Raw genomic sequence first — 20000 nt, forward strand, 5'->3', positions numbered from 1 at the left:
CACACGATGGTCTGTAAGGATTTGTGTCCATTCTCTCAGTCTCTCCTTTGTCTGCCTAGTCAGAATGCCAGATTCCTCAGGACGGCGGTGCAGGTGCACATATAGGACTCTGAATGCACCTTTGTCAGATGAGTGCGATCTCTGTTTCATCAAAAGGAAGTCTTGGGCTGGTGAGATGGCTCATCGGGTAAGAGCACTGACTGCTCTTCCAAAGGTCCTGAGTTCAAGTCCCAGCAACCACATGGTGTCTCACAACCACCCATAATGAGATCTGGTGTGTCTGAAGGCAGCTACAGTGTACTTACATATAATAATAAATAAATCTTTGGGCCTGAGAGAGCCGGGCCAACTGGAGCGAGCAGAGGTCCTAAAAGTCAATTCCCAACAACCAGATGAAGGCTCACAACAATCCGTACAGCTACAGTCTATACTCATATACATAAAATAAATAAAAACTTTTTCAAATTAAAGGAAGTCTTTGACCTGGGGGGGGGGTAAACCACTTGATAAAGTGTTATAGGACCTCAGTTTGATTCCCAACGTCTGCATAAATGGGTGTGGTGGTGCAGGCTTGTTAAGTGACCCCAACCCTGGGGGAGTCAGAGACAGGTGGGTCCACCAAGGGCTTAGTTTAGTCCACTTACTGAATTCCAGGCCAATGAGACACCCTGTCTTTAGACTAGAAAAGGAGAATCAGCAAGATGTCCCCAGTGGGTACCTCACTTGCTGAAGGTCTGACAACCTGAGTTCATGCCTGGAACCCACCAGGTGGAAAAAGAGAACTAGTTCCCACAAGTTGTCCTCCAACTGTGGCGTGTGTGTCCCATCCCCCACAAAATAAATGAATGTAAACTGGCAACAGCAACAACAATGTGGGAGGCTCTTGAGGAATGCCACCTAAGGTGGTCCTCTGGCCTCCATACACATACATATATATGTATATACACAAGAGCGCGTACACACACACACACACACACACACACACACACACACGGAGTCTAACGATCTTTTTCTAAGGTCTTGGCTCGGTGTGGACGTCATTCCCAAACTGTCCCTTCCCCAACACCCTGCTGCCTCCTGGTAGTTACAGCCTAGTCCAGGCATTCTTTACAAAGAGGCAGGTATGAAAGAAAGCCAAGGTCACAGGGTCTCCTACCATCCTTAGATATGAGGAAGTCCAAGGGGATGGTGATGTGCCAGGGTAGCCTAGTAGTCCCCGGAGTCAACCTGTTTAGATCAAATTCCAGATCTGCTAGTGCCCATCTGTGAGATCTTGGCTAGCCTCCAGGGGTCCCGTTTGTAATAGGGGATGGAGGTAGAGCCCATTTCAGCTCTTGTCAGGATATGAAGAGGTGATATCCAGGCAAAGTGGGAGATACCTTCTACCATATAAACTTCAGAAATCACAGTGTGACAAGCTGCTTTGATACATCCCACTGGTGTCTGCAATACATCAAAGGCCAGACCACGCAGCCCTCTGAGTGTCTGGAATAAATTATTCATCTTGGCACCGGAGGCCTTAGTTCTTCTCCTTTTTTATTTTATTTTATGTGTATGGATCTGGAGAGACAGCTCATGGTTCTATTTTATGTGTATGATGTTTTGCCTGCATGCATGTTGTGGGGTGGGGGTGGGTATCACATGATTGCAGTACCCAAGAGAGCCAGAAGAGGGCGCAAGATCCCCTGAGCCCGGAGTTTCAGTGGGCTATAAGTGTGGGTGCTGAGAACCAAGCTGGGTCCTCTTTACTATTGAGTCACCTCTTTAACTACTCAAACTCTCTCTCTCCCCCCACCCTCTCTCTGTACTGGGGAATGAATTTAGAGTCTTGTACAAGCTCTACTAGTGCATTACACTCCTAGGCCTAGAGGCCCCCAGTTTTTAACAGCTCCACTGTTGGGAAGCATCAGGAGCTATCAGATGTGGAAGAGCCTGTGTCGTATGGTGAGAGGTTGGTAAACAAGCTGTTGCTGAGTCTCTTTCAGACCATGGAGGCTTTCTGCCTTGGCCTGTCATGGGAACCTCGAATGCAACAGTGAAAATAGGAGCATGCTTCTTCTTCTTCTTCTTCTTCTTCTTCTTCTTCTTCTTCTTCTTCTTCTTCTTCTTCTTCTTCTTCTTCTTCTTCTCCTTCTCCTTCTCCTTCTCCTTCTCCTTCTCCTTCTCCTTCTCCTTCTCCTTCTCCTTCTCCTTCTTCTTCTTCTTCTTTTCTTCTTCTTCTTCTTCTTCTCGTTCTCCTCCTCCTCCTCCTCCTCCTTCTTCTTCCTCTTCTGTGTTTGGTTAGAAGCTCATGAAGGCACAGTCATTTGTTGTCTTTTGCAAGCACATACTTGGCAGTCAACATGCATTTGTTGACTGAATTAATGATCTCACTTAATGGCCACTGTACAATGTAGTCTCCTCATTTTGTGAATGCTAAAGATCAAAACTGTTCAAAGCCACAAGTTAGTGGAGTCCATGCCAAGGTTCTCATAAAACCCTCAGCTCTGCTGGTTTCAAATAGACCCCCCTCTCCCCACCCCCTCCTTCATTCCAATACCGTTCCTTCCAAAACAAAGATGTCAGCAACCAGCACCAGCTCTATGCTTCTATCTTTCCTGCCTTGAAACGTGACATTGTTGCAATGGCCTGCTTCCCACCCCTGCCTCTCCCATCAGCTGAGAGCCATATTTTCCAGTTAGGAGATTATGTTATTTCCCTGGTCCAGTGGTTTCTCATCACTGTGGAAGGCCATCGGAATCCGTTACCGTGGCCTCCAGATCCTATGTAATCTGACCACCGCCGTCCTCACTCCGGAATCTTACAGTATCCTCTGTTTACTCTCCTTCAGCCACATACCACTCATCAAGGTCATCCCTACCCCAGGAGCTTTGCAGCCGCAGTGCATTTGACATATAGGGTAGATGCAATATGGCCTCTGAGGGTTGCTCCTTCCAGAGAGAGATGGATTCCATCTCTCCACCCCTTTGAATCTGGGATGATCCGTGATTGCTTGAGCCGCTAAGATGGGAGAAGAGACCCTCCCTTCCTTTTGAATACAGTTACCGTACTTACAGGGTGCTCATGCAGCTCGCTGAGGACTGTTTGGAGGTTAACCCCGACCCTCAAGGTGAGCCCCCAGCAGAAAGCTGGACCAATGGGTCCTGTGTGAGTGAACTCTGCTCCCTCTGAGCCCTCTCGACTGATGCCATACGAAGCAGAGATGACATGATCCCACTGTGTTCTGTTAAAGTGTTAAAGTCCAGAGCATATGTTGTTCTCAGGTATTACATTTGGAGGTGGCTTATAATACAGCCAAAGTGAAACCATCTAGTCTGAAGCCCTCTCCTCCCATCTTTGTCTGGTTTTTGTTCACGCCCGGCCCCATCCTCCCCCAAACTCCCTCCTCATCTCCAGCCATTTTTTGGAGGCAGATTTCCTGACCACCCTATCCTAGGAAGTGTCTCCCTGTAGCTAATGGTTTTCCTTCATGCTTTCTTCTTCCCTTACCATTCGTACATCCTTTTCACTGTTTGGGCATTGTCCTTTCTATCGCTAACCTATTCGCCATTTGTCTATGGAGGTGGCAGGACAGACTGAGGAAGAAACACTCTAGCTACCTCTTTTTCTTCTCCCGCTTCTAATGCCCAAAAGGCTGCGGACAGTCTGTAGGGGATTCAGAGCTGTGACCCACAGGGCTTGGCTGCCATAGCAGCCCAAGGACAGGGCTTACTCCACTGTTCCCCGATGGTCCCCAGGATCAGAGCAGCACTGGCACACAGTAGGTCTTCAGGACACATGTCCTGGACTTGTGGCTTCATGAATGTTTTGTATCGTTTACTTTCCTACGGCTGTAGGAACACATGGTAACACATGTGGCTCAAAACAAGGACAGATGTAGCATCTTAGATCTCCACAGGTGAGAGGTGCAGAGTGGACTGGCAGGCTCAGTTCCCTCTGGGGGCTCTAGGAGAGGACACGTCTTCTTGTTATTTCTACAGGGGCCTTTCGATGACATTGGCTAACCCACTGTAACCTCTTTACCGCAAGATCCTTAGCTGGCACCTGCCAGGAAACAATCACGATTTTCAGTGATTAAGTTTGGACGTAAAGCTGGGAAGATGGCTCAGCAGGTAAAGAGCTTGCTGTGGGAATGTGAAGACCTGAGTTCAGATTCCCGGAGCCTATGAGAAGCTGGGCGTGGCAGTGTGCATGTGTGGTCCCAACATTCTTACTGCGAGAAGGGAGGTGGAGACCAAGAAAATGTTCTCAAACAAGGTGAAAGGTGAGAACCAACCTGAAGTTGTCTGCTGTCTGACCTTACACTCATACGCACAGGTGCACGCACGCATGCACACACACACACACACCAATGTGTGCATCCCCTCCTCTGTGGGCATCTGGGGGTGGGGGCTGACTACAGAGCCGTTGGCCAGCTGGTCTTTTCAGTGGTTGATCCCCGCCCCACCCCTTCCTGGCCGTTGGGCTTTTTAGCATTGAGATGTGCCTTTCCCACAGTTTTTAGCCATGGGATCAATAAGTGATAAGGGGATTGGAGGACTTTTTAAAAAATGTACTGTTCTGGTGATCTGGTGCACTGCTTTGCTGGTAAGCACTGAAGGGCAGACATGTTTGGCTAACATGTCCGTGCAGGTTTGGTATTTGTATTGTCTGGTTTTGTGTGTCAACTTGACACAAGCTGGAGTTATCACAGAGAAAGGAGCCTCCCTTGAGGAAATGCCTCCATGAGATCCAGCTGTAAGGCATTTTCTTAATTAGTGATCAAGGGTGGGAGGGCCCCTTGTTGGTGGTGCCATCCCTGGGCTGGTAGTCTTGGGTTCTATAAGAAAGCAAGCTGAGCAAGCCAGGGGAAGCAAGCCAGTGAGGAACATCCCTCCGTGGCCTCTGCGTCAGCTCCTGCTTCCTGACCTGCTTGAGTTCCAGTCCTGACTTCCTTTTGTGATGAACAGCAATGTGGGAATGTAAGCTGAATAAACCCTTTCCTTCCCTACTTGCTTCTTGGTCATGATGTTTTGTGCAGGAATAGAAACCCTGACTAAGACAGTATTTAAAGAGCATTTGAGTCAAGGGTGTCGGAGGTCTATTTAGAGAGTTCTATTAGATTTCCAATGGACCAGCAATGTAAGCCAGCCTGGTCTACAGAGTGAATTCCAGGCCAGCCAGGGTTACACAGAGAAACCCTGTCTCAAAAACAAGCAGGCAGGCAGGCAAACAAAAGATTCCCAATGGACAAAGAGGCACCAGTTTGGAAAGCGCACTGGGCTCCTGCTGGCTCTCAGAGATGACCCTCCCCGTGTCCCTCCCTGTGCTTCAGTCACCATGGCGGAGTAAATAGCACAGAGGAGTCGCTGAGAACCTTCCCCCATTTGGGCCACTTACATTTCTGTCAGAGACGTTTGGGTACGACATTGGGTAAGACATGCATAAGCCCAGAATCTTGGTGGGTGGGAAGGTGTTTAAAGGAAACGGGAAGAAGGCTCTATAAGGGAACTTACAAGAAGGGGGCCAAGGTGTGGGAAGATCCCTCAGATCCAATATCTAATCTCTTCACCAACTGTGACACAGACCTGCGTGTGAGGCAGTGCGCCTTGTGAGCTTTCTAAAGTCGCAAGCTTACTCCTCCAAAGAGCCCACTGGAGAAAGTACCACCAGTCTCCCTGCTTCCTATATGGAGGCACAGAGAAGATAAGCTGCTTGTTCAGGACATGCAGCTGGTGGGGATCAAGTAGGGATGGAGTTAGGGCTGTTTGCCATCAGATCCCAGGAGGGAGTCTCTGTGTTCAATATAGATCCTGGGGGACCCTTGTGCAGTGCAGATCCCAGGAGGGAGTCTCTGTGTTCAATATAGATCCTGGGGGACCCCTGTGCAGTGCACATCCCAGGAGGGAACCTCTGTATACTATAGATCCTGGGGGACCCTTGTGCAGTGCAGATCCCAGGAGGGAACCTCTGTATACTATAGATCCTGGGGGACCCTTGTGCAGTGCACATCCCAGGAGGGAACCTCTGTGTACTATAGATCCTGGGGGACCCTTGTGCAGTGCACATCCCAGGAGGGAGCCCTTGTGCAGTGTGGCACTGCTTCCCCTCCTTGTTCCCCACAGCTAGCTCTTTCCTCATGACTTCTCCTTCTGATCGGTTTTGGCCTCTTGCCCTATCCAGAGACACTCAAGCCTTTGGGGTAGAGAACACCCAGGTATAGGCCTTTGTCATGGGTAGGTCCCCACTCTGACCATAAGTAGCTTTTAGTAACTCATTAGCTTTTTTTAATTTCCTACTATGCACACTGATGGTTGAAGATCAGCCATTGCTGCAGAATTTCAGTCATTGGTCAGGACCAGAGCTATTGGGCTATGGTGTCTGATTGGAAGTGCCACCCACAGTATTTCAGGCATCCTTGGAATGATTTGGGGACAAACTGTGTCCCCAAATAAGCTTGTCCATAGCACTGGGATGGGAAAGAGCTTTGCTTCTGTTAAGGCAGGCGGTACCCTCACTGAGAGAACAACTCGGCATCGTGCTGAGCCCTTCCCTCCCTCCTGACAGCAGCTCTATGAAGTGTAGCTTACAGATGGGGAAACTGAGGCAGCCTTCTCAGTGCCACACCTGGGAATAAAGAGCTACTGTGGGAATCTGGGACCACCTGTGTCCAAGGTTTGACCTGCCTCACTGCCTCCAAAGCAGTGAATGTGTGGAGATGGGTGGAGTGTGTGCAGAGACCAGGGGAGAGCCCCTGTGCTCTGTGTGATATGTATGGCCACTACGGGCCTGCATATCACAGAGGAACCATGACTTGGAGAAAGGGGAAATTAAGAGGTGATGAACAAGGTGGCACATGCCTTTAATCCCAGCACTTGGGAGACAGAGGCAGACGGATTTCTGAGTTTGAGGCCAGCCTGGTCGACAGAGTGAGTTTCAGGACATCCAGGGCTATACAGAGAAACCTTGTCTCGAAAAACCAAAAAGAGAAAGAGAGAGAGAGAGAGAGAGAGAGAGAGAGAGAGAGAGAGAGAGAGAGAGAGAAGAAAAAAAGAGGTAATGAACAGAAGATGCCTGTAGGGAAGATAAGTGAATGGGGCTTTCCTGTGTGGAAGGGTATATGTGCACATGTGAGCCCAATGGGAGAATTTCTTGAGCCTCTGCTGTGCGCAAGCCACCATGCTGGGCCCTGAGAATGTGAAGATGAATGGCTGATAGAGACATTGCCCAACCCTCTCTAAGCTACAGTCCAGCATCTTTGTCTTAGAACATTCTGGATGATGGAAATATCAGTGTTGCCTAAGAGTACAGCCACTGGTCACAGGTTGCTACTGAATACCTGAAATGTGGTTAGTGTAGTTTGGAACTGCATTCTTAGTTTTATTTCATTTCAGTTAGTTGGCACCTAAACATGTGGACAGTGGCAACTCTGTTGGGCTGTGCAGGCTCAGAGGAAAGGACAGACAGCAAACATTAGGGACTGCTTACAGGGGTCAGTACCGCACAGGACACTTGACACAGCACTGGATCACAATGGAGAGTGTCCTGTTTAGACTGGGCAATCTGGGAAGAGCTCTCCAAGGGGGCAACATTGCAACAGAGGCACAGGGGATATGTGTGGGCCAGGTGGAGTCTGGGGGAATGGGGAGTGGGTAGACAGGCACTGGAGTGGAGCAGGGAGATGCTCTGAGGCTGAGAGAGATCAACTCGTGGAGAGTGCAGTGAGCAAGGGGAGGGAGGATGTGGGATGAGGTTGGGGGCAGGAGAGGGACAGGCTCTGATCCTGGAGACTGAGTTAGGAATCACATGCACAAAAGTACAGCATTAGCTACAGAGAAGTCTGCTCTGGCTGCCACGTGGAGAGCTCCTTTCAGGGGGCAGAAGGGGCACTGAGAGACCAGGAAGGGGGTTCACAGCAGTGGTCCTGCCTGGATTCAAGGCCAATGCTTGGATTGTAGCCAGAGCCACAGGCAAATGGCTGCACTATTTTTGGAGAAGAGAATGTGACAAAACAAAAGTTTTAGCTGTTGGTGGTCACCCAGATGGCTGTTGATGTTGGAGACATGTTTGATTCTTCCGAATTGTTGAGGGTTCCGTGGGGGCGAGCGTGCAATGATGTGCGAGCTTATCTCTGCTTTGGGTAAAGGCAATGCATGCATATGGTGTGGGATGAGTGTGTATGCATATCAATGCCTGTGTTTTGGATGAGCATACATGAATGTATACCCACAATTATGTATCTGTGGGTGGGATCAGTGGGCATAAGTGTGTACATCTTTGTGTGCCTGTGTGTGCTGAGAATGTCTGCCTCTGATACAGGGTAAGCTTGCAGCTGAAACTGCCTTCATGAGGTGTGTGCCTGTGTATATGTGTATGTGTGTGCATATAGGATGAGGGTATGTTTATGCTTGTGGAGTAGCTGCCCACGAACTGGTACATAAATGCATAAGTTATGCACAAGGGTGGGTTTTCATATCTCCTTGGTGGGTCATGAATGCACCTGTGTAGGATGTCTGTATGCACACTTACTTGCTAGGTCTGTGGGAGGACATGCTCAGGTCTGTGTGGGAGGACACTGTTCCAGAGGTAGGTGTGCAGGCCCATCTGTGAGCAGTGAATGTGCCAGTCGGTGCCCTTTGGGGTCTCCTGTGCCCGCAAGTCACAGAGGCAGCAGCTTGCAGAGCATATTATGACATGTTTATAGGTCTCCCAACCTTAATGCATTTTAAATTTCCAACCCAGGGCAATCCCGGTAGACTGCAGAACCATTTGTTTATTTCTTGCTGTTTTAAAAAGAAAGTTTCCACGCTAAGGTCTCTTCTGCCTCCAAGCTGGAAGCATCCCCTGGATCTTTTGGATGCAGATGGGAGAAGGATGCAGATATAGTCTTCAAAACAGTGTGGGTGGGTGAGTGGGTCATTGGAGGTGAGACTGGAGGGGGGGACTTTACATGTGGAGGAGGGGCATAGTGTCTAGGTTGTTAGGAGGAATGGAGACGTAGAAAGAGACCAAGCTCCCTCCTCGTTATCGTAGACCCAGGATAGGCAGTCCAGTGTTCTTTCTGCATACCTTGCCCTTCTTTCTGCTGGGGATGTACACATGGCTCTCTGTTTCTCACACTGCACACCCTCCGCAGGGCAACTTGACCTTTGGATGCTCAGAAAAACTCCTGGTACTATAGATCCCTTTCAGTTCTGTCCATTCCTTGGGAGTCCTCAAGTCTGCCATTGGCAACCATGAATATCCAAGCCTTCTCTTCTGTTCCCATCCAAAAGTCACTGTGCTGGTGAGACCCAGAGTGTCAGCTCTGTCCTTCACCTGCAGGCTCATTTTGCCAGTTCCCCTGCTGCTGTCGCTACTACTTCTCCTCTTCTTTTTAAAGATGGGGTGGCACTGTGAAAGCCCCACCTAGCCTAGAACTTGTTATGTCAAGCAGTCTGGCCTTAAATTCACAGAGATCCTCTGCCATTGCCCCTCCTCCCTGCCACCATGCTGGGATTAGAGGCATTTGTCACCAGCTTCTGTTTTTGCCACTTGCTGACTGTGTGACTGTGGGCAAGCTATCAGATTTCTCTGTGCCTCAGTATTCCCACCTTTGCAATGGGGCTAAATGAGAATTTCAGCATCACAAGGTCATTATGAGGCAAAGAAGACATATATACAGGATCCACAGTAGGCCCCAGGAGGTAGTGGGCACAATCTGACAACCTTGTCACAGTTGCTCAACATTTTAAGCATGAGGAAATAAGCAAAATTCACACCAAAGCCTATCACTCAGAGAACCCTCTTGCAGACATCTTTGTTTGCCCTGAAGTGTATACACTTTCCCCTAGAAATGTGATTTATAATCTATGTTGTTTAGTTATTTCTTCCCACTTAACCATATGTCTTGGAGATTTTTCTCTATCGGTCCACAAAGATCTGCTATATCCTTCGAAAATTAGTATTAACGAGCTTCAATTTATTGGCTCCATCTATCACCGACTTTGGGTGTAAAGACTGTTTTTAGCTTTTCGCAGTTGTAAACACCACCATAGACATATGCTGTGCGTATATCCTTTTGCACTGGGACTGTGTCCTTGGGTTAAATTCCAGAAGCCGGAACAGGATAAAAAGTATGAGCATTACGTAGTTTGATACGCGTGGCCAAGCTGCCCTTTGGAAAGGCTGTGCCAGGGGTGGTGAACCACAAAGCACAAGGAGGCACGTGGAAAAGTGACTTTGATGAATGTTAAGCGTTTTGTTCTCCAGGCTGCAGACTGAAGAAGCCACGCTGATTTTTAACTGGATTTTGCATGCAAGCAGAAGCTTCAAGTAACAGGCTGCCCTTTTCAAAGATGGCTGCAACATTCTCTCATACTACCATGCTGGGTACAGTGGGGCTGTGCATTCCTTCTCTTCTCTGTCAATGGCTTCTTCTTGTTGGACCCTTTTGATTTGGTTCTGGATCTGCCCTGTGCCCTGACATAGGCCACTTGAATGCAGAAGGAAGTGGGATGAACACACACACATACACACAAACACACACACACCACACACATACACATTCACATACACATGCATCATACACTCCCACATACACACTGACACATACAGTTTTTTTTAATATCTGTCCATGAGACGACCAGCTAGCTGCCTAGAAAGCTTGCCACCAAAGGCACTCCTGGAGTGTGGCTGTGGAGGTGTGGGGTGCAGGCATTGCGCCACTCTGCTTTCTCCTGGACAGGAAGGATGATGAACCATGAAGCACGAGGAGACCTGTGGAAAAGTGACTTTGACGGGTGTTAAGGGTTTGTGTTCTCCAGGCTGCAGACTGAAGAAGCCAGGTTGATTTTTAGTGGATGTTGCTTGCAAGTGGAATCATCAGCTGACTGGCTGCCCTTTTCAAAGATGGCCGCCACATTATCTCTTACCCCCACGGTGTATGCAGTGAGGCCACCACAGGAGGCAGAGCCTGTCCCTTGTACAGCCTTGGCTGGTTTGTGATGATTTCAAAGCAGTAGAGGTGGAAGAGATTTCTTTCTTGCATTTCTGAACTGCACCCCCCGTGGATGCTTTATGTCACAGAGTTTTGGGGTAACTTGCTGCACAACTACAACGAGGGGGATCATTTATCAACCCCTCGCTCATGGAGACAGTCCAGAGAGTTGCCATTTTTTAACCGTAGAGTACCTGGGAGCTCCTGGGGCTCTCATTAATAATGTAGGTTTCTGTTTTCCTGACCCCCAGGGAAACTGATTTATTTGTCTTAGGGATAGGAGCTGGGAATCTGTACTTTCAAATGAATGCTGTAAAAAATCCTGAATACCTAACCCAATACTTTGGCACATCATATAAGAGCAGAGGCCTTGGAGTCAGAAAAGATTTGAATGCAAATTCTGAGGTGGTGGCTACCTTTTCTCTGTGCCTTTGTTCCTTATCTGTAAGGAACAGGCTATCTTAGCACCAAGGAAGGGGTTAGATAAGATAACACCTGCTTAACGTCATCTGACACGTGGTAAATGCCGAGGAGCTGGCCTGCCATCCTGCCATCATAGTGTGAGAATTGTTAGCTGGGGTCTCTCCTATGCTTTTTGTATTTTTTTTTTTTTTTTTTTTTTTTTTTTTTTTTTTTTTTTTTTTTTTTTGGTTTTTTGAGACAGGGTTTCTCTGTGTTGCCCTGGCTGTCCTGGAACTCACTCTGTAGACCAGGCTGGCCTCGAACTCAGAAATCCGCCTGCCTCTGCCTCCCAAGTGCTGGGATTAAAGGCGTGCGCCACCACCGCCCGGCTCTCCTATGCTTTTTGACAGTTTTTTTTTTTTAAATTTTTGTATTATGTTTTTAATTAACATACAAAGTGATGGAGTTCATTACAACATTATACATGTCACATATATGTGTGAATCTATGCACAATATGAATCTATTCCATGCACATTCTGCATGGAATGCTCACCCTGGACAGTCGGTGGAAAAATATTGTTTCAGCAGGAATGGAGCCCAGAGTTTTTTTATTATTATTTTTTTAAAATTTTATAGACCTTCTCTATCTTATTTTTTAATTTTTTTATCTAGAGTTATTTATTATTATACATAAGTAGCTATCTTCAGACACTCCAGAAGAGGGCGTCAGATCTCATTACAGGTAGTTGCGAGCCACCATGTGGTTGCTGGGATTTGAACTCAGGACCTCTGGAAGAGCAGTCAGTGCTCTTACCCGCTGAGCCATCTCACCAGTCCCAGGAGCCCAGAGTTTTAATTGGTTTTTCAAAGTGTCCAAAAGAAGGCTGAGTATGCTCAGAGAAAGCTGTGGTTGCCTGGTCAGGTTCCGCACCCAGGGGCCTGTTCTCTGGCTAGTTGGAGCCATTGGAAGAAAGACTTTATAGAACCTCTCAGGTTCACTGTTGGGGACTCAGAGAAAGTGCAGGACAGCGGGAGCAGCTTGGACACAGACCCAGAAGAGGGACTGAGCTGGAGTTCATAGGAGCCACTCAGCTGATATTAGGAGGTTCATTGAAATCTGATGATAACTGGATGCCCAGCCCAGGGCATTAAACTGCAGAGCCAGAGAGCCCAGACAAGTTTCCCTGGACGAAGGTGGCAGGGACGCCCTTGTGATTCAGCAAGATGGCAGTGTAACAGAGCTCAGGGAGGACTTAGTCAGGCTCAGCATCAATCAGGAGCAAAGGTGTGGCTCCCTGAGACAGGATGGAACTCCCAGGGTTGGCTTGAAGAGCTGGTCACTGCCAGCCACTTTCTGTTCCACACAGATGCAGGTAGGTGGTCTGCTCCTGACCCTGGGACCCTAGAGCCTGGGTAGTAGAGTAGGGAGAGACAATGACGCTCCTTGTGTCACAGGGGGTAGGCTGCTCCTCTGATATCCTTGGGTTTTCTAAGCCAGGGGTGGGGGAAATGTGGTAGCCCTGGTCTCTTTCTTCAAGTCCTGCTGTCATAGGGTAGGGGGAACAAGCCAGTGTTGACCTCTGGGCTATCTGCCTGGCATGCTGTGTGCTAAGTTAGATTCTGAGGTGTAATCTAGGCTCAGTAGGAAAGAGCTTTGCTAGGTCAGACATGTCTGTGTGCCTTGGCATACATTGTTAACGACGAATCAGATGACCTAGACCCTCAGTGTAAGCACTATGACAATTCTTGCTTCAACTATATCATACCTACACACACACACACACACACACACACACACACACACACACACACACACACACACACGCTTCTTAAATACTTATCTCTTTTGAAATGATATTGGTTACTTACATGGTTGTGAATCAAGACCATCAGAAAACACACATGAGGGGAAGCTGGGGCGACTGGTCAGGTGATAAAGGTGACTGTGCAGGCACGAGGACCTGAGTTCAGATCCCCAGCATCTACAGGAAATGTTGGGTGTGATGGCTTAAGCCTTTAATCAAAGCACCGGAGAGGCATTAGCAAATGGACACCTGGAATTTGAAGGCCAGTAAAGACCAAATTGGGGAGTTCCAGGTTCAGTGAGAGACCCTGTGTAAAAAACTAAAGTAGGGAATTGTAGGGGGAGGTCTGATACTAAGGTCCTGTTCCCTAATTGGTTCTTGATCGAACAATAAAGATGCCAGGGGCCAATTGCTGGGTGGAAAGAAAGAGATGGGACTTCCAGGTCCCTGAAGGTAGGCTAAGAGACACAGGGAGAGGAGAAAATTTTTGGCTATGCTTTGAAGTGAGAAAAGGTGGCCAGCCAAGTGAGATCTAAGGCGGAGCGGCCATAGGCCACTTCCATAGGAGATTAGAAACACAACTAAGCGGAGGGCGGTTTTTGGTTGCTGAACAAGGAGTAGGTAACTGATCAACTAAAGTTGAAGGCAGATTTAGGGTGCTGAGCTAAGAGTATTGGGAAGGGCAAGTGGGAGATTAGAAGTGCCAGCAATTGAGACAATAAGGCATGTTGAAGAATAAGGTAATGTGCATGTGTGTCTTTCACCCTCGGATCTGAGGGAACCTGAGTGGGGTTGGTAACACTGCCCAGAGCTGAAAGCAGGGCAGCAAAAACTACACACTACAGAGAGTGACTGAGGAAGATACCTGTGTGCACATGTATCCACACACGTGCACAAGCACAGATGCACAACCCTGCCAGGGAGAAAAAAAAAATCTAACCTTTCTCTCTTCCTTGCAAGGCAATTATTTTTATTTATGTTTGCTTTTTTTCTTTCTTTAGTTAAATTTGACAGTTGCGTAATGCCCTGGTATGTTTTTGGACTGTTTTTAGATCAATAAATGCACCGACACATTATTTACTTTTTGTTGCACAAATTTCTTTCTTTCTTTTTAATGCTAATCTTTTTATTGTGGTATAAAGTACATCCTGGAAAGTACACAGAGCCTCTGTGTGCCTCTTCACTTTGACTCTTTGGAGACAAAGAGTGAGTCACCCAATTATTTCTCAGGTTGAGCGAGACAAGTGCCCACCCGTCACACACTGTGTGTTTATTAGATGTGTGGGTGTGTTCTGTAAAGTGCCTGCTTGCGTCTTGGGCTCATTTTTCAACTGCATCATCTGTCTTCTTACAATTAACGGCTAAGGCTGCTTTATATATTCTGGCTGTGAGTCTACAGCTAGTTACAGATATTACAACCCTCTCCTATTCTGTTTCTGTTGCTTTTCAAACTCCCTATGAGGATGATGTTGAGCTCCTGGTTTCCTTGCCTCAGTTTCCCAAGCCCTGGGATTACAGGCATGGATCAGTACGCCTGGCTCTATTGCTTTTACCTCACTCCCTGTCATGACTAAATTTTTAGGCGGTCTGATTTATCAGTCTTTTCATATATGGCTAGTCAGTTTTTTTTTTCTCTTATTTGTATCATCTTTGACATGTAGCTCGAATGGAATCGAGGTATATGCAGGAAGAGGTATAGGTTCTAAATCATGTTACCCCTCCCCTCCACTAGTCCCCAGAGAAACCTGGGACAAATGACTAAGTGAGGTGCCTATTGACATATCAAAGCAGATGCTGACCCGTGTACCCAGCATCTCCCAGGACCTGTTAGAGTCCTGGTTCCTCTCAGCATTGCTCCCCCATTACCTTACATCACCCCTTACCTCTTCTCCTCTCCAAACCTCTCCAGGCCCTGAGCTTCCCTCCCCCTCCCCTAGCTTCTGATTGCTATACAACTCAGCCATTTTGACCATGCTCTCATGGCTCTGCTCTTGCTCCTTGCCCTTTTGGTTGCTTTCTTGGTTCTCCTCCACTCTTTTTTCTTTTTATCTGTCTGTTCTCTCTCTCCTCCTCTTTCTCTCCTCTTCCTTCTCTCTGCTCTCCCTCTCCCCACCCTCATGCCTCCTCCTCTCATGCCCTGGTCTATTCTACTGGCCATGTTCAGTCTAGACTCTTCCAGGGGCGGCTGGCTGTCCTCTTTCTCATAGCTACCATGTAAACCTGCTCGACCACACCTAGGAGTGGTCACATCTCCTTCTCACCCACCCATCCCCCACTATGGATATCCCTGAAGACCAGCTCTATGCATCGAAAAGACTTTCCTTTGAGCAGGAGGAATTTTGTTTAAAAATGTTTAAATATCAATTAAATCACGAGCTTAATGTGCTGTTTTATTTTTGTAAACTATATTAAAATAGATACACAGGAAAATAAAAAAGTTATCTGTACCGCATCACCTAAAATCCTCTTCCACATACACTTTAGGAGGATCCTGGGGGAGATATTGAAATCACAGCTGCACATAAGGGAGGATTTTCTGCAGGAGTAAATTTTAAAAATTCCTCAGGAATTTATTATAGAACAAGTTTGTGTTTGTCTGTAGAAACATGAGAAAATACAGATGAATATAAAGAAATAAAAAACTCATGTATTTATATGAAAGTGAACATGATTACTAGCTAGGGCTTGTCTTTTTCAGTCACTTTTGCCAAGCTAGACATAAATATAACTCATTTTAGAAGAGATAATAAGCCACATACTGTGAAGCTGAGAAAAATGACGTATGTTTACAATCTTAGTGCTTGGAAGGCAAAGGCAGGAGGACCACCATGAGTTCAAGGCTAGTGTGGGCTACATAGTGAATTCCAGGTCAGTTGGTACTATATAGTGAGACTCTATCTCAAAAAAGCCAAAGCATCAAACAAACAACAAAAAACATTTTGTGTTGCATCCTTAGTTCTTACTTAATATTTCTTTAACAACTGTAAATATCAATGCTAGTTTAATGGCTACCAATGGAGATATAAGGAAGAGTGGCCCCCACAGGAAATATGTTTAAACACTTGGAACCCAGTTGGTGGAACTGTTTGGGAAGGATCAGAAGGTGTGGCCTTGCTGGGAGGTGTGTCCCTGGGGGTGGGCTTTGAGGCTTCAAAAGACTCACACCATTCCCAGTGTGTCTCTCTCTATCTCCTCTCTTTGCCAAGATGTGAGCTCTCAGCTGCTCCTGATACTAGGCCTTTGCTCTGCCACCATGGACTCTAACCCTCTGAAACTATAAGTGTAATTAAACACTTTCTTTAATAAGTTGTCTTGGTCATGGTGTCTTATCATAGCAATGGGAAAGTAACAAAGACACCACGTATTCACAAAATGTTAATATGGTCCACATATCCTCCATCCTCCTAAATCCCAAGTCTTCCCTTTCTCTGAGGTCCCTGCTCTAGCCTCCATTTGTAATGGTGCCCACTCAGTTACAAAACCAAATGTCCCCCTGCCTGCTCTGTTTTCTTTCCTGCCCCTCTCCTACCCAGTGAACATTATTCCTGTGGTTGTATTTCCTCTAATCAGTTTAATTTGCCAAGTATGACATATACATTTTTGGTATCTAAGTTGACCCACTGATAACACAAACTTACTCTGTAGGTTTTAAAACTTTACATATACAAATGGTGTTCTTATAAACACCCTTTGTAGATTGCCTTCTTCACTTCAAATTATACTTATAGGCTATATATGTATATGTGATATATATGATCTCATGTGGCTCAGGCTGGTCTTGAACTCAGTATGTAGTTAAAAAATGACTCTGAACTTCTGCTTCTCCTTCCTCCACCTTCCAAGTGCTGGAATTGTAGGTTGTGTGCAACCATATCAAGTCTTTATAAGGTGCTGAGTATTGAACCCCAGGCTTTCTGTAAGTTCGGAAAATCTCATATCAATGAAACCACATCCCAGCCCTCTAACTTTCACTTATTTATTGGAATTGTTTTACATTTATTCACTTCCTATTGTGTGCGAGCTCATGCATGTGCCTCTGTGTATGGGATAGTGGCCCGTTATATGAGTATTTCACAAGAACTCAGCCACTTTCCACTGACAGGAAGAAATAAAGACTGCTGCTCTCCGACTGTGTAATCTGGAAGAGTTTCTTTGCAAATCATACCCAGGTTTAGAATTGCAGGGGCTGTAGTTGGACTTTAGTAGCTATTATCAGTGAAATTGTTTTCTAAAATGGCCATAAATTTACAATCTCTTCAACAGTGTATAAAATTCCCTGTTGCTTTGCATCCTAACCAAACCTGGCACTGTATATATACATACACACATATATGTATATATACACACATATTTGTATAAAATTTAAATTTTTCAATAATTTTTTTTATTATTTGAGGATTTCATACATTCATAGAATGCATTTTGACCAAACCCAACCGCTTCTTTCTTCCCATTCCCCCTCTACTCCCACACTACCTTTCTCTTCCAATTATAAGTGCTCTTAAAAAAAAAAAAAAACCCACTGAGCCCTCTTAGGACTGCCCATATGCTGTGAATTCATGTGTGCAATGGTACATTTAAAGATATAAAAATACACTTATTTATTCATGTGTGCGTGTACATGTGTATGCAGAGGACAACTTGTAGGATTCAGTTCTCTCTTTCCACTCTTCTTCAAATGTGTCCTACAGCTGGAACCTAGCAGGAAGCCAGATGTTTCTACATACTGTGAGGCATCAGTACAGAGTCCTGACTTCGGCTATGGCAGACTAAGGCTGAGTGGATTCAGACTAAGAGCCATGGGCTGATAACCTCCATACCATCACACTCTGTGTGAGCCGTGTCTAGTAATTTCCATTTTTATGTGTGGCTATTTTACTTTTTTGTTTATTTTAAAAGTTACATTTATTTACACATGTGCTGGAGTGTGTGCACATGAGCTCATGTGTGTGCATGCCTGGGTATGCACCCACACGTGTCACACCATGTGTGTGGAAGTCAGAAGACAGCCTGAGGGGTTAGTTCTCTTTCCATGTGGGCCCTGAGGATTGAACTCAGTTCATCTGGCTTGGTAGGAGGTGCATTTCCCTGCTGAGACATCTCACCAGCCTCGTGTGGCTGTTTTAAACATCTTTGTGCACACATTTCCTTAGAATATCTTCTAGAATGAAGCAAACTGTGTTTTTAAGATGTTTGGTCCTGGCTGACGAAACTGCCGGAGGAGTAAGTTTTGAAAGGAAGGGTGGCCCTCCCATGGTGACTTCCTGGAACAGCATCACAGAGCCAGTGGTAATAGAGACAGCTGACTTTCTGCACTGGAGTTCTGTCAACTGGGGATCACTTCCCACCCAAGGAGTGGACACCAGGAATTACAGTTCTGACAACTCTGATATCAGAAGAAGACAGATGCCCTTAGCCATCGCTAGCCTCATGGGTGGTAGTACTGGGCTTTGCACTGCATAAAAAAGATAGTCATGGACAAGAGGACAGCCTCAGTGAGCATTAAAGGTGCACCTGTGGTTAGAGCAGAGAGGATGTAACCATACGGTAATGTGTGTGATACCCCAGATGATAGGCCTTACTGTGCAGGTTCAGTGATAACTGAATTGTTGGTGACATTGGGGTAATGAGGAGGAGGAGTGTGTGTGTGTGTGTGTGTGTGTGTGTGTGTGTGTGTGTGTGTGTGTAAAAGCTGGATATGGGCTAGAAGGTAGAAGCAGAAGGGATGGAGGGAGGGAGATAAAAGCCTACAGAAAGGAGAGCAAGCAGGGGCCTGCTGGCACTTTGAGAGTCTGCTGGAGCATGTGTGGAATGACTAGAGAGTAGGGCCACATGCAAATAGACCTGAGTGTCCAGGGGCACGGAAGAATAGAGAATAAAAGTTTCCCTGGCACAGCAGTATGGCTAAAGATTCCTCTACCTGGCCCAGATGTTTTGGCCAGTTTCAGAAGACTGCTGTTGTGAGACTCCTCACCTGCAGGTAGGTCATCAAGAGGTCGAAGGCCTCCATCACTGGGTCAGGTACCCGTTGCTAAGGGAGCTGTCTCTGCCATGCTTCCCTTGGAGCAGGGGGAAAGCTGCTAAAGATGCTTCTAATTCATGATACCTTCTGAACTGGGCACCCAGGGCAGTTCCAAGGATGACTCCCAATCCATCTCTATCCCTGACTCCTCCTTGAATGGCCTCTGGGATGCCCCATAGTGCCTCTTCCTGTCACCAGAGTGTACTGCCCACGAGAACATACATAGTGGGTACATAGTGACATGCAGAAATCCATGCAGAGTTTAACACTGATATTCAAGAAACATGGGGTGTGTGAGAGATGGGCTCCTCAACAGATCCCTCTTGCAAGCATTTCCATTTCTGGGCTGACTAGACAATCCCAGGTACCACCGATGTTGCTCTTCAGCTGGTCATTATGCTTTCTCTCTCTTTTTCATCCCCCTCCCCTTCCTCCTTCTTTTCTTCCTTATAGCCAATGTGCCAATAAATCTTCTCTATTCCCATGTTCTGCATCTAGAGTTTCCTCTCCTCCACTACAGACTTCTGGAGGATGGAATGAGTGGGAAGAAGAGAGTGTGGGTGAAGGTCTGCACATAAGGACACCTATGAAGGACAACTTTCATTTGTCTTTTGGCACTCGGCACCACCCACCTACTTCCTGTCTAAGACTCCACTGATTTCTCATTTCCTTTGTCATTTATTTCAAATGTCTGAGCTCGGCCTTCAGGGTCACAGCCTTGGTCTCTGTTTCTATCATCCATTCAAGTGCTTCCTCTTCCTGTTTGCTTGTGGTCTCTTTAATCTTCAAGCCTAGCCTGGGTCTGCCTGGCT

This window comes from Mastomys coucha, unplaced genomic scaffold (assembly GCF_008632895.1).
Source record: "Mastomys coucha isolate ucsf_1 unplaced genomic scaffold, UCSF_Mcou_1 pScaffold18, whole genome shotgun sequence".
NCBI classification, from domain to species: Eukaryota; Metazoa; Chordata; class Mammalia; order Rodentia; family Muridae; genus Mastomys; species Mastomys coucha.